Consider the following 23,136-nt stretch of genomic DNA (forward strand, 5'->3'; position numbering starts at 1 on the left):
ACTGACCCTCTTGTTACCACTAAAGCCTTCACCCTACACATCAGCTTCCCAGTTGCTACTGTCTACATGTGAGAGTTAGAAGCTGAAAGACTGAAAAGATCATCAGAGGATGTAGGTTAGAAAAACATCTCACAAAATAACAGGTCCTACCAATTTACTAAATTTTCTTTAAAAAAAAATTTAATTGAAAATAACACCTACAGAGTAATATTAAAAAACTGAAATCACTTTCACTAGATATCTATTTTTCATTTCCAAGTTCTTGGAGAGATTCATTCTGGGTTTTTTTGGGGGGGGAGGGGGGTTAAAATTTTTATTTATTGATTTTTGGGAAGGAGCAGGGGGAGGAGGAGGGAGAAAGAGAAACATCGATTTGTGGTTCCACCCATCCATGCATCCATCAGTTGATTCCTGCACGCACCACAACCAGAAATCAAACCTCCAACCCCAGCACATTGGGATAACACTACAATCAACTGAGCTACCCGGCCAGGGCTTCATTACACTTTACTAAAAACAAATTGATTATCTATTCTTTAACCCAGGGGTGGGGAATGTCCACTGTATAAGGCCTGTGAAATCAATTTATCTGGCCCTGCCAAGGCATTAGAGATGAGTTAATTAAATGTTTGACCAAATACAGCAGGCTAATTTTTAAGTTGATAATTTTGTATGGCCCGAGAATGATGTTATAAATATCCAAAGGCCCTTGGCAGAAAACAGGTTCCCCACCCCTGCTTTAACCCTTACAATAACATTCCATCTTTGCTGATCCCTATATGAACTATAGGAAAGCTAGAGCTTAAAAGAATGGATATTAATTTTCTGTTTTTCCAGTGGAGAGAGACTGAAGAAAGCAAAGCTAGTAATCCCACTTTGAGAACTAATTCCATTATTTAACCAATCCCTGTTCTCTTTACAACAAACACCAAAATTAAGAAAGACCTAGAGAATAGAAGCAAGAAAATCTTCCAAAGAGCCTGTCTTTTAGGAAATTGTTACTTTCAAACTTGTTTTACATGCGTTACAACATAAAATGATGGAGAAGAAACAAAATATAAGCAAACAAATATTTAGAGTAAATGAACAGTCTTTCTATAAAATATGCGTAAGCCCTGGCTGGTGTAGCTCAGTTGGTTGGGCGTCGTCCTGAGCAACGAAAGGTTGCTGGTTCAATTCCTGGTCATTGCAGGCTTGATCCCTGGTAGGGGGCATGCAGGAGGCAGCTGGTCTATGTTTCACTCTCACATTGATGTTTCTCTCTCTCTCTTCCCCTCTCTCTAAAAATCACTATCATTTTTTTCTAAAAATATATGCATAAGTATACTTAATTGACTTACCAAATAAGTGACATTTATTTTTTGAGCAATAAAACTCTATAACAGGGGTGGGGAACCTTTTTTCTGCCAAGGGCCATTTAGATATTTATAACATCATTCGTGGCCATACACAATTATCAACTTAAAAATTAGCCTGCTATATTTGGTCAAACATTTCATTAACTCACCCCTAATGTGATGGCTGAAACTGCTTCTCTTGGGTGAGGCGTGTGATGTTAGCTGGTATTGATGAAGTTGCTACTCGCAACTGCTTTTCCAGGTTTGTGTAGATCAGTCTGGAGCGCAGTCGACTCTTTGTTATGGTAAGTTTTGAAAAGAACTGTTCGCAGCAATAAGTTGTTCCAAACACAGATGCATATTTCAATGCATGTCTCCTCAAAGTGGGAAATTCATCGTTACTTATGTAACATTTATAGAACTCAAGCAGTGGGACATTGTTGTACCTAGCTTTCAGCTCATCATTGCTTTGCAGCTGAATGATTTCGTGTTGTAGGTTATCAGGCACATCAGCTGGTTCTACATTGAATGGTGTAGCAAAGATGTTCAATTCCATTTGTTTACTTTTCACGTCCTTGAATCTTTCATTAAATGCCTCAATCAGTTTTGCACATTCACTAGCATACTCAAGTGTTGTAGAAGGCTTTTGTCCTTCCAGAGTGGGGAAATGCATTGTGTTATTCCTTTCCAGTTGCACTTTCCACAGCCTTAATTTAGCTTCAAATGATATCACCTTTGAAAGCAGGGTGCTGAGAAGCTGGTTGGGGCCCTGTAACTTGACATTCAACTCTGAGAGGTACTTGGTAATATCCACCATGAATGCTAGATCACACAGCCACTTGCTGTCAATGAGTTCCCTGACAGGTTTTCCCTTCATCTCCATGAACTGCCTGACTTCATCCCGCAGTTCATAAAACCTCATGAGCATGTTCCTGTGGCTCAGCCACCGCACTTCACAGTTATAAACAAGATCACCGTACTCAGAGTGAAGATCATTCAGTAACTCCTTAAACTGGAGGCTGTTAAACCCTCTGCTTTTGACAAAATTTATGCATGACACTACTGTTGACATTACACTGTTAAGCCGCAATGACTGTGCACAGAGACTTTCTTGGTGTATGATGCAGTGGCATATAATTAAATTACTTGGATCAAGACTAAGACGATTCAGTTCTTTCTTGACCAATGAAATTAACCCTTTTTGCGAGTCAACCATGGCTGGAGCTCCATCTGTAATAAGGCCACTTAACTTTTCAAATGTTAGCTCAAATTTTTTCATTGATAAAACAAGTCTCTCAAACAAATCCTCGCCTCTTGTAGTGCCATGCATGGCTTCCAGTGACAGCAGTTCCTCACGCGTGTCAAACTCTGCAGTTATCCCACGAACAAAAACAGCCAGTTGGGCAGTATTGGTTATGTCTGTTGTCTCATCACAAGCCAGAGAGAAAAATTGGAAATCTCCTGCAGAATTCTTCAATGTCTTTTCAATATCTTGTGCTAAATCAGTAATCCGATCTGAGACGGTTCTCCGAGACAAACTAACACTTTGAAACAATTTTACCTTGTCTGGTGCTAACAACTCTGCAGCAGCAACCATGCACTCTTTCACAAACTCTCCCTCTACATGAGGCCTCAGCTTCTTTGCTATTAGCTCACTCACTACATAACTCGTCTGAATAACGTTGTCTCTGTCACAACGAGGCTTAGTGAAAGCAGCTTGTTGTAATTCCAAACTCCGCTGAAGTGCATTGATTTTATCCAGACGCATTTGGCCTCCCAATTCACTGAGTTTAGCATGTTTTGAGCTGTAATGACGCTCCAGATTGGCTTTTTCCATTACTGCTAACATATCGCCACAAACTAGGCACACAGGTTTGCCTTTGACTTCAACAAAAAAATAATCATTTGTCCATTTCTCTTGGAAAGATGGACGCTCTGCATCAACTTTTCTCTTCTTTGTAGACGCCATTTGTAGGATGTCACACCACTTAAGCTTTAATAACTATCCAGTGTGTGTATTGATTATTTTGCTTTAACTGCTGTTCTAATCCTGCATTTTGGATTTGGAACATATGCAATGTTCGTATCATCATGTCATCGACACTTGAAGTCTTTTCTGTGTGCTGCTGTAATTTCATTAATCTTCATCTGAGACTGTTTTGGGGAGGACTGTTGATGGTGGATGTGTGGATAAAGGTTGGATTGAAGTTATTGTCCGTGTCGACAACATCGTCTTCAATCATCAGAGGCGAGATCCTCAACATTGTGAGGAATCATCTCATAGCATCTCATCTCATGACTGATCGCCATAGTTTCCTGTTAACACTGTCCCAACATGTACACTCCCAGCCTGCCTGTCACTGACTGTCCTCTGAGTCACCACAATACAGACAGACAGGCTTAGGTCAGCAGACAAGAAGCTTTCATGTACTCCTCCGTGTCTTGTCTATCTTGTAATGGATGTTCCTTCGTTCCTTGCTTGTCCCTCAAAATTTACATTATTGCCCTGGCCTATTGCTCAGTGGTCAGAGCACTGGCCCACAGCTGAAGGGTCCAGGTTTGATTCCCAGTTAAGGACACTACCTGGGTTGCAGGCCCAATCCTGGCCCCAGTTGGGAGTGTACAGGCGGCAACATATTAATGTGTCTCTCTCACAACAATGTTTCTCTCTCTCTCTATTCCCCCACTTCCACTCTCTCTAACAAAACAACAACAACAAAAATCAATGGGAAAAAATATATCCTCGGGTGAGGATTAATTAAAAAAATTTTTTCATTATTATGATTCACTTAATATAAACGTATGTTGCTATGAAAAAAGCTCCTACATCTTGAATTTCGAGTCCTGCCTGCGGTTGCCTTGGCAGGGCCAGACCAAATGACTTCAAGGGCCTTATACAGCCCATTGGCTGGATGTTCCCCACCCCTGCTCTACAACAAACAGACTCTGTCTGAAGAAAAATGGTACAAAAATTCCTTTCTGATAGATGCAGCAGCCTCACCTGGAAAATAATAATAATAAAAGTCATTTTTATAAAAATGTGTAATCATTTCTTTGAAACTTGTCTGTGCACTTAACTTACATTATCTCATTTCGTGACTACTAAGAGTTTAACCCAGGATTTACCACAGATTTTGCAAGAAAAATAAATACACACACGAAGTACTTTTTAGAAACTCATCAACAAAACAGAATAAAGAAATGTTATCTTTCATTCTCGGTCTGAGAACTGGTCTGAGGGGGCAGAAACACCAATTAACTGCCATTAAAAAAAAAAAAAGAGGTGTACAAAACAAAATAATACAAATGATCAAAAACACAAAAAGACATTCAACTTCCAGGCATTACTATAGTTCTTATAGGATGGCCCATAGTTGATGCTCAGTAAGAATATGCTGAATGGAAGTTTGAATAGATGGATAAAAAATAAGCATCATCAGTTAGCAAAGAAATAAAAATAAATATATTCTTTAATGCCCTTCAAACTGGCAAAGATTTTTTTAAAAGCGTAAGATCCTGTTTTGGTGAATGTAGACTGAAAAATTATATAGAATGAAAAATTATACACAACTTTAATGTCCATCTATATGGGCCAGAGTAAATAAATTATGGAACATCTATATCATGGAAAACAATACAAACATTAAACAGAATAAAGTAGCTCTACAAATACTGACATAAAGATCTATAAACATGTTAGTAAGTTTTTTAAATGGCAAATTTAACAAGAAGTGTACAAAACCAATAAAAAGAAAACATTCCTGTGATACAAATATAGATTTGAACCAATAGATATTCCTTGTTCTTAGATAGAAAACTCAACACAACTCAACATCATCCAGATGTCAGTTCTCTCTTCATTAATTTATTAATTTAACATAATCCCAATAACAATCCTAATACATGCAAGCTTTTTTATGGCGACAGCTGCTACTAAAGTTCAACAGAAAAAACAAACATGTAAGAATAGCCAATAACACAGTAGAAATTTTAGAAGCTAGCCCTCGATATACTATAATTAAAACTGTAATAATGGTGCAGGAATACAGACTGGTGCAAAAGAACAGAAAGTCCAGAAATAAATTCTATGGAAACTTAACATATGATAAAGGTGGCATCTCAAAACACAAGGGCAAAATTGTACTTTTTAAAGAAAACATGCTAGGACATTGTAAGTTCACACAATATTCATTTTAAAAAACTCCAAATGAATCCAAGATCCAAACATAACTAAAATCATACAAGTACTAGAGGAAAATGTGTAAATTCCTTTTTATCCTGGGTAAAGGAAAAGGTTTCCTAATTATTACCCAAAATTCTGATGCAATGAAAAATTGGACTACATAAAAGTCTAAACAAATACACACTTACACCCTAAAGAAACAAAAGACAACTGGCAAACTGTAACATATATCATTTATAACGAGCTAATTTCCCTAACGTATTTTTTTTATTCTCAAAAACTGAGGGAGGGAAAAAACCCAAAAAACCTGATAGAAAAGTGAATAGAAAGATACAAGAGCCCTGCCAGTGTGTCTCAGTGGCTAGAGCATCGGCCCGCACACCAAAGGGTCTCGAGTTCCATTCCCAGTCCAGGGCACATACCTGGGTTGTAGGTTTGATCCCAGGCCCCAAGGTAGGCAACCAATTGATAATTGATGTGTCTCTCTCACATCGATGTCTCCCCACTCCATCCCCCCACCCCCAAAGATTAATGGAAAAAATATCCTCGAGTGAGGATTAACAAAAAAAGACACAAGACAATTCACACAAAAAAAGATATTAAAATGACCTTCATGCATATTTTGGAAAGATGTTCAAACTCACTAATAAGAGAAGTGAATATTAAAACTATATGGATACCATTTCTTACCTATAAGGTTAACAAAAATTAAAAGGTATAAAATAACACACTCTGATGGTAATGTTGTGGGGGAAACTAACACTCTCATACATTACTGATGGGAATTCAAATGTGTACAGCCCCCACAGCAAGAGATCTGGCAATATTTTAAAACTATATATGCTTTTGAACTTTTGAACCAATCATCCCATTTTAGGAATTTACCCAAACATATACTTCCAACATATGAAAAGATATATATGGACAAGGTTAGTCACTGCAGCACTGTTTGTCAATGCAAAATATTGGAAAAAGCATAAGAGAATGGTTAACATCCTCACAATAGAGTACTATGCAACTGTAGGAGGAAGGAAAAGACAGAGGGAGGAAAGAAGGGAGAGCGAACTCTACAAATTGATGTGGAATGGATTTCAAAATATGTTAGGTGAAAAATGCAAAGTACAAAAGAGTATCTATCTATACTAGTACTAGGGTTCCTTTTGTGTAAAAAAGAAGAGAAAATAAGAAAATATACCTGTATCTCCTCATTCATGGGGGGAAAATACATAGGAAGGATAATTCAGAGAATGATGAGATTGGTTACCTATATAGAAGGTAGGCGTAAACAGGGTAGAAAAGAAGGGATTTAAAAAAAAAAATGGGTGACACTGCTCTAAGTATATATATTTTTTATACAATTCTGACTTTTGGAAGACTATTAATGTTTCACATACTCAAAAATAAATAAGATCAATTAGGATGAAGAGAAAAACTTAAAATGCAAATAGAAGTGAACTGTACTTCAAATGACTAAGATAACCATGCAAGGGAAAGAATAATATTGGGGAGAGAAAACTAATCCAAGTAACTTTTGAACATGGTTTTTATGTCAGTAACGTCCAAAAGTAACATAATAGGAGCCACATAAATAATTTAATATTTTCTAGTAGCCGCATTAAAGTAAAAATAGGTAAAACTTTACTAATATATTTTATCTGATATAGCTTAAACATGTCAATATATAAACAATATAAAAAATTGTTAAAATATTAATTCCTTATTTCATACTAAGTTTTCAAAATCCAGTAAATATTTTACACTACGACACGTTTCACTTTATGTGGTTAGTGGCTACCCTATTGGGCAGTGGAAATTTACTAGTAGACTAAATGATTATGCTTTAGATTTATGCTAAAGGAAAAAACTATCAACAAATATTGGACTCTATTTACTAGGTGTCTTTCATACCTTTATTGACTTCAGAGAGGAAGGGAGAGGGAGATAGAGATGGAACATCAATGATGAGAGTCATTGATCGACTGCCTTCTGCATGCCCCACACCAGGGACCCGGCCAACAGCCCGGGCATGTGCCCCAACCAGGAATCAAAACATGACCTCCTAGTTCACAGGTTGATGCTCAAACACTGAGCCACGCCAGCCAGGCTACTAGGTGTCTTTTAAATAGTGGTATGAGCTAGCAATTCTTAACCTATTTTCTGATATTCTAGAATTGAGCCAGTAAGTAAAAACATGAATAATGGGGCTAGGTTTCTGTTAAGAGGAGGAGTTATAAAGATAAAATGAAGGCTAGAATAAATTCTGTAGTGTTGGATTAGAATCAGTGGTGTAGACACAAACACACATATTCCTATATCACATGTATCTATTTCCCAGATACCTGCTAAGAGGGCCTACAAGTAATGACACACAGCAGCAATGAGGACATCTAGAATCCAGGTCCTGGCTTATAATGCCATTCTCTATTAAAAGCAACCAGAGATCCTTGAAAAAATAACTCATTCTAAGGCTTGGGCTGGGAAAGTCTAGGATGGGCCTAGAACATCTTGTTGTGGTAGAAAGTAGAAAATTTTTAAAATAACAAGAGCAATCCGAAAGGAGACAGATCATCTTAGGGGTTCCCACTGGCCAAATCAGGGACAGCATAAAAATAATGAAGTAAAGTAGTGTTATAAATAAGCATAGGAAAATGATTCAGACAGAAATCACTAATAGATATTAAAATCAGTGAGTAAAAGTTCAAGAAGTAACAGAATATATTTATAGTTTCAAGTATAGTTTCAAGTCAAAGATACTTCAAAATTACAAAATGTGAATGTAGTTAATTCCAGTTAAAATGACTAAATGGTGCCGAAACCGGTTTGGCTCAGTGGATAGAGCGTCGGCCTGCGGACTGAAAGGTCCCAGGTTCGATTCCGGTCAAGGGCATGTACCTGGGTTGCGGGCACATCCCCAGTGGGAGATGTGCAGGAGGCAGCTGATCGATGTTTCTCTCTCATCGATGTTTCTAACTCTCTCTATCTCTCTCCCTTCCTCTCTGTAAAAAATCAATAAAATATATTTAAAAAAAAAAAATGACTAAATGGTATATTTTGTTATATATATTTTATCACCAAAAAAACTATGAAAGAAAAAAGTTACTTCACACTAGAAAACCTAGCAGACATTACCTTAAAGAAGTCATAACATTACTTCCGTGGTACTCCTGCCAGAAATGGATAACCTGAATCCAATTATGAGAAAATATCAGATAAACCCAAATTAGAGGCATTCTACAAAATAACTGGCCTGCAGTCTTCAAAAATGTCAATGTCATGAAAAGAACAAAGAAAGACTGAAGAAATGCTAGAGATTAAAGGAAACTAAAGAGCTATGACAACTGAATGCACTTCATGATCTAACATTTTCTTTTGCTATAAAAATACATTATTGGAACAATGGGTGAAATTTGAACAAGTCTATAGATTAGATGGTAATATTAAATCAGTGTTAATTTCATGATTTTGACAACTGCACTGTGGTTACATAAAAGAATGTCCTTGTTTTTAGAAAATGCACTCGCAAATATTTAGGTACGCAAGGGAATAGGTATGTACCTTAGCCTCAAACAGTTCAAGACACACACACACACACACACACACACACACAACAGAGAGAGAGAGAGAGAGAGAGAGAGAGAGAGAGAGAGAGAGAAGTGTTAATATCTGAGGTACTTGGGTAAATTTTTTGCACATTTTGTAGTCTACAATAATGTCAACATAAATTAAACAGGAAAAAAGAGATGTTAAGCACAGTACTTAGCACGTAATCTGCATAAATGATAGCTATTAGACGTTATTTTGTAATCCAGAATATTATCTCTGGATTCTGCCCCCAAAAATTCTCAACTCAAGACATACACTTTTATGGTGGGAAAGAACTTGTAACAGCCCAACTGCAAGCCAATTATTAACATTACATATATTCTTTTCTAAGAGGCAAATTACATATTAAGGAGTGAAACAAATCTTTTGCCCATATTTTTGCCTCTGCACCAAATTAAATGGTTATGAACTATCAGCCATTTGACTATTCCAAAAAACCATACCATCATATTCACTGGTTAGCCTGCTACTTGGGAACCTTACTAGATACCAGATACCAGAACCTGCTGTTTCCAACAGTGCGTCTCTGCTTCCATATTTTTAACCCTTGTCAGAAACCAACTGTGTTTGACATTACAAAAAAAAAAAAAAAGATACAGAAGGAACAACAAATATTTATAAAACTAAAGAGTGAATTTGAAGAATGGAAAACTATACAGAAGGCTAGCAAAAGACAGTGAAAAATGCACACCATGAACTGGGAGCAACTGGCCCATGTTTTATTGAGGAGAAAATCCTCTCCAAATTCAGTCTTACTGCTGCTGAGCAACACCCTATAACTTCTCTTCTATCTAAAGCTCTGACAACTGGAATTTCTCTGTAATTCAATAAGCTCTTTGGAGTTACCCAGGCTTCATCCATCCTGCCAGGAACATCAGTGGAGAACTCTGTTTTCCCCACTAAGAGCACATTTTGTGGTTGGTGGCATAGGAGTAGGGTTCTCTTTCAAGACATGAATAGTCTAGTTCCATTTCTTTTCACTTTTCCTATGAGTGGGAAGTCTGCAACAGATACATTTTCAACAGCTAAAAGTAATGTCTAAATTATAGTTCAGGCTAGTGGTTTTCAATGTCATCCTGCAAGTCACCAGTTTTATACATAATGTGAGGGCTAGTCCTATATTTATAAAGTTTTGTAATTAAAAATATATACTTTTACTTTCAGTATTCGCTCATTTACTTCTATTATGTCTAATGAGCGCATGAATGCCGAACCAACAATATAGCAGTCTTATGCATTCTGGTGAGATATTTTGTGAATGGTTAGTTAATAGGAGCTAATGAGGACAGGGTCACAGATTCAAACATGTTGGCCAATTAGCTTTGCTGTGTTTCAGGGTTCCATGGTCACGATCAACAACCTTAACCTTGGCTGAGGGAAGAAAAATACACTGATCATGTAAAGTATTGAGGGAATGAACATAGATGTATCACCAAAATTCATAACTATCAGAAAAATACAATAAAAACTGAAAATAGGAGTAACACCACCACCTATCTAAGCCTGGCTAGATTTACCGAGTTCAAACAATGTCTAAATTTTTCAGTCGTGCAGGTTGGTATTATTATCCGTTTTACAGATCATGAGAAAATGAACTCAGAATGATTATAGGAACCAAAGTCACAAAATAGTAAACAGCAGAGCCTAGGTTCAAACCTTGATCAGTCTGACTCCAAAGCTTATGTTATTTTCACAATACCATACTGTCTCTCCAGAGCATGTCTTAGGGACATAGGACAATCAACAAAATGTTCTTATTCAGAACTATTCAGCACAGTCATCACTAACTGGGCTTCACTATGTACAGTTAGATCCTATAGCTGATAATGTGTCTACCTTCCAAAAACTTCTTTTAAGTAAGAGTCAAAAAATATTTAAAACACAAAAGGAAAAACACATTACAGCACACAAAGTAGATTTTAATGAAAGTGATCACTTACATTTTTGTATACAAATCTGTAGTGAAAAATATCTTGCTGATTCATGAATAAGAATGAAACTGACAAAGCAGAGGCCAGGGAATACCACATCAAAAAAGAGAGTAAGGAAACATTTCCTAAACATCTGAGTCTACTAACATCTTGCAGTCAACAGGTTGAAAGAATTTAAAATAAATATTTCATTTCTTAACCAAAAGACTCTACTTTGACCAACAAGTCAGTTTTCCCTATTAGGTTTTTCTCCTAGTATCTCTAAACTCTCACTCCTTGCAAATACACACAAACCAAAGCCACCATCAGCATCAGTCACCAAGAGTTTCCGCTGTCAAAAAATGAAGTCACCCCTGAATGGATAAAAAACAAGACCCTTACATATGTGGCCTATATGAGACTCATTTCAGTCGAAAGACACAGACTGAAAGTAAAAGGATGTAAAAAAAATATTTCATTAAAATGGAAACAAAAAAAAGCTGGGAAGAAATAATTATCAGACAAAATAGACTTTAAAAGAGGGGTGGGGAACATCCAGTCCACGGGCCTTATTATAAGCCCCGTAAAATCATTTGTTCTGGCTCTGCCAACGCATCAGGGGTGAGTTAATTAAATGTTTGACCAAATATAGCAGGCTAATTTTTAAGTTGATAATTTTGTATGGCCCCAGAATGATGTTATAAATATCCAGATGGCCCTTGGCAGAAAAAAGGTTTCCTTTTCCCACCCTGCTTTAAAACAAAGGCTATAATAAGAGACAAATGAGGACCCAAGCAATTCCACTTCTGGGCACTTATCTGAAAACAAAACTCTAACTCGAAAACATGTATGTGTACCTCTATGTTCACTGCAGCATTACTTACAATAGCCATGATATGAAAGCAACCTAGGTGTTCATCAATAGATAAATGGATAAAGAAGTGGACACACACAGACACGGGAATATTACTCAGCCATGAAAAAGAATGAAATCTTGCCATTTGCCAAAACATGGACAGACCTAGAAGGTGAAATAAGACAGAGAAAGACAAATACTATATCATTTCACTTACATGTGGAATCTAAAAAACTAAACAAATGAATAGACTCATAGATACAGAAAAACTGATAGTTGTCAGAGGGGTGAGGGGATGGGCAAAAAGATATAGGGGATTAAGAGATACAAACTTGTAGTTATAACATAAATAAGTCACGGGGAAGAAAAGTTGTCAATAACATCACAAAACTTTGTATGATAACAGATGGTTACTGGACTTTTCGTGGTGATCACTTTGTAAGGTATATAAATGTCAAATCATTGTGCTGTATGTCAACTATAATTTTAAAAAGCTTCACATTCAAAAAAGAAAAAATGATGTCACCCAGTCTTCAGAACCCTACCCATTGAGATGAACTTTAAAGTCAATTAGTCTGGCTTAAAAAAAAAAGTTGGGGAGGAAGGCAAGACAAAACAATGCTCTTATAAAAGTCTGTCCTAATCAATTAATGGTCAATATCTAAGTCGTACACAGATCATTGTTCTGCTAAAATCTACTATGTGCAGACAGAAAACTACATTCTTACTACAGGTTATAAATGAAACATCACATCCCAAAAATCTTTTCACAACAGCATTTTGGAAACCTCTAAACGTGAAAAGCAGCATAATATAATCTTTACATAAAATGCAACTGCTTAAAAAAAAACACAAACCTGCAATCTGAAAACTTACAGTATTTTAAGTTTATGGGTTAAGGATAGCTATCCTCGTTTTACAAATAAAAACAGGAATCTCAAGAAAATACTAAAGTTATGTTTTTATCATCATCGTCATCAGTTACAATAGCAAAAGAACGAGCACTTACTCCAGGCACTACTAAGCTCTCTATATTCATATCTCATTTAATCTTTATAGACACCTTTCGAGGTACATGCTATTATCTCCATTTTAGAGACTGGTAAACAGTCTTAGAGATCAATTTGCCAAAAGTCATAAATATAAGTCACAACACCAGGACTTGGAACTCAAATTGGTTCGACTTTGTACATTGAACCGATTCCCTGCACTGCCAACCTCTTTGCTTTTCTGAACCACATTCAAATAGTTTTCCACCAATTATTTCAGAATAAATACAAGTTAAGGTCACCTAACTACTACTACTCCAAACCCATAAAAAAATTTATTATAAAATCCCCATTCTCTAAAAGGGGAAGAAAACTGGGACCAAAAGCCACCTGCTTAGAGTCTCAGAGCTCAAGTGCCCGAAAAAGAAACAAAATTAGAATACTGGCTGTTTATATTCTGAATTGGAACTCTGAGGCAAAACAGGCACACGTCCCTAGGATAGGTGAGCATAACCCTCTCGTGTGAGCCGGTATGCGCACAGGTTACGGGGTTTGTGTAGGAATCAGAGCGGGTTAGCACTGGGAGTCTCGGAAAGGGGGGGAAGGACACAAGACCTGCTGAAGACAGGCATTAGCTGAGCCCCGAATCCGAGATACTTGCACCTGAAATAATGTGACGACAGAACAAGGAGGGTAGACAGGTGTGTCTGTGTTGGGGGGGAGGGACGTGTCCAGATCCTGACGGCCCTTAAAATGCAGACGAAGTTTAAAACTGACTCCGCAGGTGACAGGCGGGGCCCTGAAAGCACCTCTTCCCCGGGAACACGGCACAAGCACATGTGTACGGCTCACCTTCATTTCTAAAGGCACCTGCCGCCACCTGTTTATTAACTCATTTCATCTTCATCAACAGCATGACCCTGTTCCAAGTTTAGGAAAAAACACGAATGTGACTTTAAAATGCCACTGACCTGGACTTAACGACGGGAGGCTACGGTCACATGGGACACGGGCTTTCTCACACTGGAAGGCGGGCAGGCCAGGGCTCCTGTCCCCGCTTTTCCTGGAGGGAAGCCGGGCCGGGGCTGCGGGAAACGGGCTACAGAGACCACAGGCCCGGCAAGTGGAGACCTAGACGCCTCCCCGGACCTCAGGCTCCCATCCTGGGAGTCTTCCCTTCCGCCACTCCGAGAGGCGCCTTTACTGCTGAGGAAAACTAACGCTCCGGCACAGGGTGGCCCGAGGGCCGCCCCAGAAAACCAGGAAGTGCCTCCTCCCTCACCGACTGCTCACTCCCAGCTCAGAGCCCACGGCTCCCGGGCAGCGGAGGGAGTGGACTCACTCCAAAGGCTCGCAACCCGGACATCGCTCACGGCCCGGGGGCGTCTCCCGACGGCCTCTGCGGCCCACAGCCCCGGGCCCCCGAGTGGCGACGGACCCACTCAGTACCTGTTGAGACCCAGAAAAGAACGTCCCCGCTATAGGGAGTTTGGGGGCGAGGGCCCTCAGCGGGCACGCACCCCCAGGCAGAGCCAAAGGGCCTCGGTAGGACCGTAGGGTCCCCCGCAACCCCAGTCCCTCGGGGGTCGAAGGGCGGGAGCTGCCCAGTAACCTCCGCCCCAGGCGAGGGCCCGCCCTGCGTGTCACGTGAGGAAAAAATACCGGTAGCAAACTAAAGAGAAAGGAACTCCCGTCCCAGGTGTGAGGGGAGAAGGGCACGCCACGAGCCCCAGCTCAGGGTGCAGAGGGAGGGAGGGAGGGACAGACGGAGAGAGGAAAGGAGGGAGAGACGGAGGGAGGGATTGGGCTCGGGGCAGCTCGTTACCGGGCGCGCCGTCGCTCTCCGCTTCCGCCGCCTCCTCCTCGAAGCTCTGGCTCTTCCGTCGGCGCCTCGGGGGCGAGCGCCAGGCCTCGACTCCGCCCCGCAGCGCCGAGCGGCCTTCTGGGGAATGTAGTCCCGGGCCGTCGGCTGCCACGGGTCACGTGGGGGGGGCGGGGCTAGCAACATGAAGAGGTGGAGAATGTGCTTATGCTCAACTCTTACCCCTTTGGCTCAGCTACAAAGGTACTCGAATCTCTTCCCATCCCACTCAGTCATACCATCCCTCTTCTTCACAGCCAAGTTTCTTGAAAAATATAGTCTAAATTCGCTGTCTCCACTTCCTCCTTCGTCCTCGGCCTCCACAGAAAATGCCCTTGTTGCCAAATTCATCAGAGATCGTTTCAGGTCCTCTGACTTAAGCGTTAGGCACCATTTGACGCTGTTGGGCATTCTTTTTCACTTATTTCCTTTTTCCTCTCAGGCTCCAAGAATTGTTTTTCTAACCCGTCTCATGTATTAGTGTTCTCCAGAGTTCTTGGTATTGCACTGAGGGAGGGGAGGCTCCTGCCCCTCCTCTCCTGAGTTTGATGTTTGTATTCCCAACTTCATAGACTGACCCCTCCTCATCCGTGTCCCACAGACATTTCAAAAGTGAAACTCTCACCTTCAACCTAGATTCCTCCCTCGCTCTCACTTCCTCTACCACCTATGCCCAAATAGTCACCAAACCTACCTCCCAAGCATCTCTTGAACCTCTTCCCTCTTCACACCCACTGGCAGTGATTTAACTCAGACCTGCATTATTTCTTACCTGATTACTCATGGTCTTCCTCACTGGTCTCAGTTCCTTAGCACCTCTATCTAAACCTCCCTACTACCATCGGGCCCATATATGCAAAGGAACATTTTACTCCTGTCACCTTTTGGGTAAAATCTTGTAAAGGATATACTTGATTAAGTTTGAGAAGGGGAACAGGGGTGAATCCTTTGGGATGGCTTTTGCAACATATGGAAGTCTGCCTTACTACTTCCCACCCCCCCAAACTGTGGTTGGAAGGTTCAGAGAAAGATTATAGCACACCCTATTGTGAGGTAGATAAGCAGGGGCATTTTTTTTTTTTTCAAAAATTCCCCAGATGATTCAGTTATTCAACAAGGTTGTATTTTTGCTGCTTAACGATTACAGCAAGCAAGGCAGTCCCTGCCCTTGTGGAGTTTACAGTCTCTTGGAAGAGACAGATATGAATCAAATGACTCCATACCAAAAATGAGACCCAGCAATAACAACAAAAACCCACAATTACCAGCTGTGGTAAGAATTATACAGGAAAAGTAAGCAATCTTTCCCTTTTCCTCTGCCCAGGCTGGGAATCGGTTTATGCTCCTCAGCCTATCAACATAGCCTGTCAGGAGCTAGTCTCCTTCCACTCCCTCCCTTATACATCTAGATTTACCAAACTGCTGTATTGCATTCACTCTCTCACTTTTGCACAAGCTGTCCCTCTGTTTGGAAAACCCTTCCCTTTCTCCCGTGACTAAGTGTACTCTATATCATTCTCCTCTGTTAGATTCAAAGAAAACCCAGTAGAACACCTGCCATATAGAAGGATTTTCTGAGGATTGGACTGAGTCAGGTGATAACTCCCAGCCCAGCAAAGGTGAGCTGAGTAGGGAAGCCAAGGACGGTTGAATGTGGGCTACTGAGAGCAGGGCTACATTAGCCAGTTTAAGTGGCGTACAGCGTGAGCCAACACACCCATCATCCAAAACACAGATCAAGTATTACCTCCTCCAGGAAGTCTTTGCTGAGCTCCCCCAGGATGAACTATTGCCTCTTTCCTGGATAATCATTGCACCCATGCTGACCTTTCTTTCATTGATATGCCAGAGCCAGCTCGTATCAACTTTGAAAAGCCAATTTAAGCTCTCAGAAATTTTGCAATTCAGTTCTTAAACCTTTGGTGGCTTGAAATCAGCTGTGATGGGAGTATTTATACCACCATGGAAATCAGCAAATGACAAATTAGGGCTTTTTTTTTTTTTTTTTTTTTTTTTTTGAGAGTCAGTTTGCCAGGGCAACACTGCCTTTGTCATAACACACATCTCTTCAATGTATTGTGGTGATGAATCCTCTATTAGATGAATTCCTTACAACAACTTCATTTAGCAAATATTTATTGATATTTATTACTATGTACCAGACACTAGCAAGATGCTTAAGAGTTATACAGTGGAGTACAAACAAGCATAGTTCTTACTGTTATGGAGCTTACAATCTAGCAGATAAGACAGAAAATAAACAAAGAACTCTATACGTACAAATTCAGCCTGGCTGCTTTGTGATAGAACATCCTGGCATTGAGTGGGGATCTACTTTAACAGGGTGGTCCAGGAAGCTCTCTGAGGCAGTGATCTTTCCACTGAGCAACAAAGGATGAAAAAAATAATAATCAAGAGGAGAACCAGGGGGGGAAGTGTTCCAGCCAAATGGATCAGACTATACAAAGAAAGAGCTAGGTTGTTTGAAGGACAGAATGGTCAATTTTGCTGGCATGGTGTGATCATTAAATTTATGTGGTGTCAACTTGACTGGGCCACAGAATGCCCAGATTAAACATTATTTCTGAGTGTGTACTTGGGGATGTTTGCAGATGGGATTAGCTTTTGAATTGGTGGAATCAGTAAAGTACAGTTAACCCTTGAACAACATAAGGGTTAGGGGAGCCAATCACTGTGCAATGGAAAATCCATGTATAGCTTTTGATTCATCCACAGTCGTCTCACAGTCATCTCCCTCAGGATCTATGAGAGATTGGCTGCAGAATATCCTGAGGATACCAAAATCTATCGGTGCTTAAGTCCCTTATATAAAATGGCATAGGATAATGCAAACAGTCAGCCCCACTTCCTGTGGATTCCCAACCACAGATCAAAAAATACTGTTTTAGATCCTTGGTGGTGTGTTGAATCTGCAGAATGAAACCCAGGAATAAGGAGAGCTGACTCTATGTTTATTTTTTTAAAACCCAAGTATAAGTGGATCAGTGCAGTTCAAACCCATATTGTTCAAGAGTCAACTGTATATTGCTCCCCTCTCTGATATGAGTGGGCACCATTCAATCCACTGAGGGCCTGAATAGAATAAAAATCAGGAAAAGGGAGAATTCAGTCCCTTCTTAGTTGTGTACATGAGCTGGGACATTTGTCCGTTAGTCTTCACCTGTCCTTGAACTGAGATTTATCCCATTGCTTCCCCAGGTTCTCAGGCCTCAGACTCAGACTAGAATTACACCACTGGCTTTCCTAGGCCTCCAGCTTGCAGACAGCAGAGTGTGGGACTTCTCAGCCTCCACACCTGCGTGAGCCAATTCCTCAAAATAAATCTCCTTTTGTATATACATACATATATAGAATATATATCCTATATATAGGATATAGCATATATATATATATATACACATATATATATACACACACACATATATATATATATGATATCTATATATATAAAAGGCGAATATGCTAAGTGTCCAACCTTCCGACTGGTCACTATGACATGCACTGACCCCCAGGGGGGCAGACACTCAACGCAGGAGCTGTCGTGACTCGCACTGGTCATTTACACAGAAATGGCACCACGGACCTGGCACCAATAAACCAACATTCAGCTTCCCCCAAGTGGGACACAGGCCTCAACACCACCCCGGAGTGACAGCTCACCAAATCACAGCTGACGCTGCCGAAACCCCACAGTGCAAAATGCGGCCCACAGCCCAGCCCAGCCCAGAAATGGTGGCTGTGGGCACCAGGTAATGACATCATGTAGCAACGCCTGGCTTCCTCTCCCTAGGGCCGTGGTCAGCAAACCTCAGCTCGTGAGCCACATGCGACTCTTTGGCCCCTTGAGTGTGGCTCTTCCACAAAATACCACGTGTGGGCGTGCACGTACAGTGCAATTGAAACTTCGTGGCCCATGCGCAAAAGTCGGTATTTTGTGGGAGAGCCACACTCAAGGGGCCAAAGAGCCACATGTGGCTCACGAGCTGCGGTTTGCCGAGCCGCAGTTTGCCGACCACTGTCCTAGGGACTAGCCTCCTTGGAGTTTCTTCAGCCCAGGAACACGACTTGCTTTATAGCCAGGTGCAAACATTTTACACTTTAACCAAAAGTCTGTGAAGTGTTTTCTCATGCCTCATCTCATTTGATCCTCACAGAAGTCCTGAAGTAGGAGACTCAGTGGAATCCTATTTTCTTTTCATTAGCCGGAAAACAGAGATTTAGAAAGTTTAAAAACTTGACCCAACTGAAAAGTAGTAAGAAATGGTGGAACTTGAAAATGACTTCAGGTTTTCTCACTGCACAGAATATAGTCAAACAATGCTACAGTTAAATATTTCACCCTTTGTTCTCCCTGAGATCTACAATAATAATCTGCTTCATGTTGATATTTACTACTGTGTTGCTGACAATTACCTGAAAGAGAAGTTGGGGTGCTTCACTGGGTTGGAAAAAGTTTAGCTAAATCAGAAAGCAGGTCTAATTAAGCAAGTTTATTTTTTATATACAAAGCTCTCTCTGGGGCCAATCGAATGCGTGTGTTTCCATCTGTCATTGTCGATTGTGAATTTGGTTGACACTTCTATTATAGAGAAAGGATAAATAGCGATATTAAAATATTTATTCTAATTAATTTCCTTTAATTAATTAAATGTGCATGAATCCGTGCACTGGGCCACCAGTATACATATAATAGGATATATATCTTATTTAGATAAACATATGTAGTGTTTGTGTATATGTATTAAAACAATCATATAGGAGATATATATATATATCTCCTATTGGTTCTGTTTCTCTGGGGAACCCTAATACAGATAGCAGGAGTGTGAATTAGGTGATCCAGATAACATGAGGTAATTGGAATCAGGTATGCACAACCTTAAGGCCATGGTGAGGACTGTGGATCAAATTAGAGCAACCAAGGGGGTGGTGTTATCCGATCCACATTTCAATCACTCTGCTTTTGTTTGGAGGACCAGAGTAGAAGTGGTAGCCCATTTACTGCATTAGTCTAGGTAAGAAATAATGACACAAAGTGCTGGTGCTAAAACAAAATGGGTGGATTTGACAAATATTTTGCAGAGCCAACAGGACTTGCTGACGATTGAATGTAGGGGAGAATGGGCTGATGAAGGAAAGAAGACCCAAGGCCAGAAATTGTTTATATTCATCTCCATATCTGCAGCCCCTAGAATAAAGCCTGGCACATAGTAGGTGTTCAATAATTGTGTTGAGTGAAGGTATCCATTCAATGTGCTAAGCTCTGTGTTCTGTCAATGTGCTAAGCTGTGTGTTCTTCCTTCATACAGGGCCTCCACTAGCCCATATAGTATCTTCATGCAAATGAGAAAAAAGTGCCCCTTCCTCCAGATAGACAAGCCCATCACCAGGGTGCACAGATCAATGAGCAAGCTTGGGCTGCATTTTGCCCCCACTTGCTTCTGCAGCTGGCATCCTTGTGCAGTGCACAGTCTGCACAACCACATATGGCAGCCCTGGCTTAACATCCCTGAGAGATGGTTTTGTGGCATTAAGCCCAGTATGCATGGGGAGAATTTGAGTTCCAGGGGAAGGAAGCTGCCTGCCTGGGGACACCAGACCTGCTGCTGTGACTGAAATTCAAATCTTTGCCCTCTGAATCCCTGTGGGCTCTTTAGCTTTGGAGCCGCATTGTCTCTCCCAAATCACTCAGCCCATCAATAAAACGCTAAATTCAAAATGGTGACTTTGCTTCCTTGAGTTTCTCATCTGTCTCGGTTACTATTGTTAGAGTATTTCACATTTACATAGTATCCAGTGTGTGCTCAGTCCCTTACAAAATACAATAAAGGAACATGAAACCAAAGGATCTTTTCTTTTTTAAATAGACTAAATAAGGAATGGCTGCTTAAAGGGACCTTAGCTCTTGGATAAAAATGGTGATATGTTGGTTTAAGGCAGCGGTTCTCAACCTGTAGGTCGAGACCCTTTTGGCAGTCGAACGACCCTTTCACAGGGGCCACCTAAGACCATCCTGCATATCAAATATTTACATTACAATTCAAAACAGTAGCAACATTACAGTTATGAAGTAGCAACGAAAATAATTTTATGGTTGGGTCACAACATGAAGAACTGTATTTAAAGGGCCAGAGGTTGAGAACCACTGGTTTAAGGCAACGGAGAGGGGGAGGAATAATGCCCACGTGCAAGCTGTTTTGCCTTTGAACTCCCAAACATAGGGGTCAAGGACATAAGGAGGAGAAAGAAATGCCCTAGAGGAGGAAAATATTCTCCCTTTAACAAACAATAGCATTTAACAAGTGCTTCATGTGTGCCCGGAACCATGCTAAGCCCTTTACATGTCCCATCTGAGTCAATCCTTGCACAACAGTACAAGGTACAATCTGTTATTACCATCATTTTATACTGGAGGAAACCGAGGCCCCAGGCTATGCAGCTAATAAGTGAAAAACCCGAGTTTTGAACCAAAACAGTCTGGCTCTAGAGTCTGAGCTCTCAGCCACTAAATTATACCACCTCTCACGCCAGCTCACCTGTTTTAATAGTGTGATCCTTTGGAGTCCTGGGATAATTAACGGAGGATATCTGGTTCTCAGACTCTTAGGGACTCCATGTCACCTGTCTGTTTAATGATTCTCAGCCTAGCTTCAAAGTAGACAGTTTGAACAAGGCATATATAAGAGAAAAACCCTGTGGGGGGACATTTCACAATCTCCTCGGAGTTTTAATAGCCTCCCAATATAATACCATAATTATTTGGTTGGCATGGAAGATGGAGAAGAAAATGTTACCAGGAGAGAGGGACTGAACGAGCCTGCCCCTTGGAAATGTGAGTCCTGATGGGTTCCTCCTCACTTGAAATTTCTTTGCTTTTGTGATTTCCAATAAGCACAGAAGCATCCACATTTTATTGAGCTTTTGGGTATTTGGACCCTTCCCTCATAAAGTGCTACTATCCAGAATTGTATGGGTCTTGGGCATCAACTGGAGGAATTATAAGACTTTTTAGGACAATAGGAGGGCAAGGTATCAACGGACAGCTCCCATTTAATTCAGAAAAAGCAGGAGAGAGAACTCATGAGCAGCAGGGACTCCAGGCCCCCAAGCCTAAATTAGGAGCCAGAAAGCTCTCTCAACTCTAATTGAAGCTACCTTAAAGAGGGCATGGACACAACTATTGTTTTGGTTGACTCTCTGGGTTGTGAGGTCACAGCATCTGATGCTCTTATGCAGCTGTGAGTTGTGCCAGCACCCCACCACCATACTACCACCACACACACACACGTATTCCCCTCCCCCCACTAGTTTCCATCGCTTGATGTCAGGACTTGTACAGCTAAACTATCTAATGCCACCATGCCTGGTTGGAGGGAAGGCTTGGTGATATTATGCCCATAGTCATCATGATCTGAGAACAACTTGACTCCTTAGAGCAGTAACTCGAAAATAGTGTAGAGAAACCAAGATGGCGGCATAGGTAAACACCTGAAATTGCTGCCTTGCACAACCACTTCAAAAATACAACTAAAAGACAAAACAGACATCATCCAGAACCACAGGAAGGCTGGCTGAGTGGAAATTCTACAACTAGAAGAAAAGAGAAAAGCACACTGAGACTCAGAGGAGGTGCAGAAGTAAAGTGCAGAGCTGGGCCTCATCTGGGCACCTCCAAATCCCAAAAAAAGAAGAGGAATCTGCAGATCTCTCTGTAGCTCCTGCTGGGTAGCCTCAGGCAGAGGCTAAATTAGCACCTCCTTAGAGATCCAAGTGCCAGTGTACCCAGTGGTCAGAGTGGGACCATCCAGATTACAACTCCTCAGATCCATAAGGGACACACTCAGGGGGCAGACTCAGTGAGCACCAAAGCCCCACTGAAGCAAGTCTTGCCCCATAAGGGTGACTCCAGCACAGAAATTCTCCTACCACAGACACAGCTGATTCTCACAGCCAATTGGCCTGGAGGTCAATTCCTCCCAGTGATACCAACTACAATCAAGGCTTAACTACAACAAGACTGTGTACACAACCCACAAAGGGGTGCACCAAGAGTGTTCACCTCAGGTAACTGGAGAGGCTGAGCTATTGGGCCCTATAGGACAACTAACACAGAAAGCCACCCTATCAACACAGGGAAGCAGCCATAATGTGGAGACAAAGAAACAGGTCACAAATGACAGAAATGGAGGAAAGCAAACTACTGGGATATAGAGTTCAAAACCACGGTTATAAGGTTTTTCAAGAATTTTCTAGAAACCGCCGATAAATTTAGTGAGACCCTCAATAAATCTAGTGAAACCCTCAAGGTTATGAAAAAGGACTAAATCGAAATTAAGCATACACTGACTGAAATAAAGAAAATTATACAGAGATCCA

The 23,136-nt window shown here is 40.8% G+C and overlaps 1 protein-coding gene across 4 annotated transcripts in view; it reads right to left on the reverse strand.

Moving 5' to 3' along the window:
• The window catches only part of R3HCC1L (R3H domain and coiled-coil containing 1 like), a 70,515-nt gene extending 55,742 nt beyond the window's left edge, over nucleotides 1–14,773 (reverse strand). The window contains exons 1-2 of one of the 4 annotated variants that reach the window (XM_070432553.1): nucleotides 14,704–14,760; nucleotides 1,508–4,338 (exon numbers count right to left, since the gene is read on the reverse strand). The gene's annotated coding sequence lies outside the window, so the exon portion shown is untranslated. Of the gene's footprint in view, nucleotides 1–1,507; nucleotides 4,339–13,849; nucleotides 14,488–14,703 lie in introns of those variants that run through there. The other 3 variants (XM_070432554.1, XM_070432555.1, XM_070432556.1) reach the window with 3 other exon arrangements.
• Between the last annotated feature and the right edge of the window lie 8,363 nt (nucleotides 14,774–23,136).

The sequence above is a fragment of the Myotis yumanensis genome, unplaced genomic scaffold (genome assembly GCF_028538775.1).
Source record: "Myotis yumanensis isolate MYYU_CA2020_CCGP unplaced genomic scaffold, mMyoYum1.0.hap1 SCAF_13, whole genome shotgun sequence".
Classification (NCBI taxonomy): domain Eukaryota; kingdom Metazoa; phylum Chordata; class Mammalia; order Chiroptera; family Vespertilionidae; genus Myotis; species Myotis yumanensis.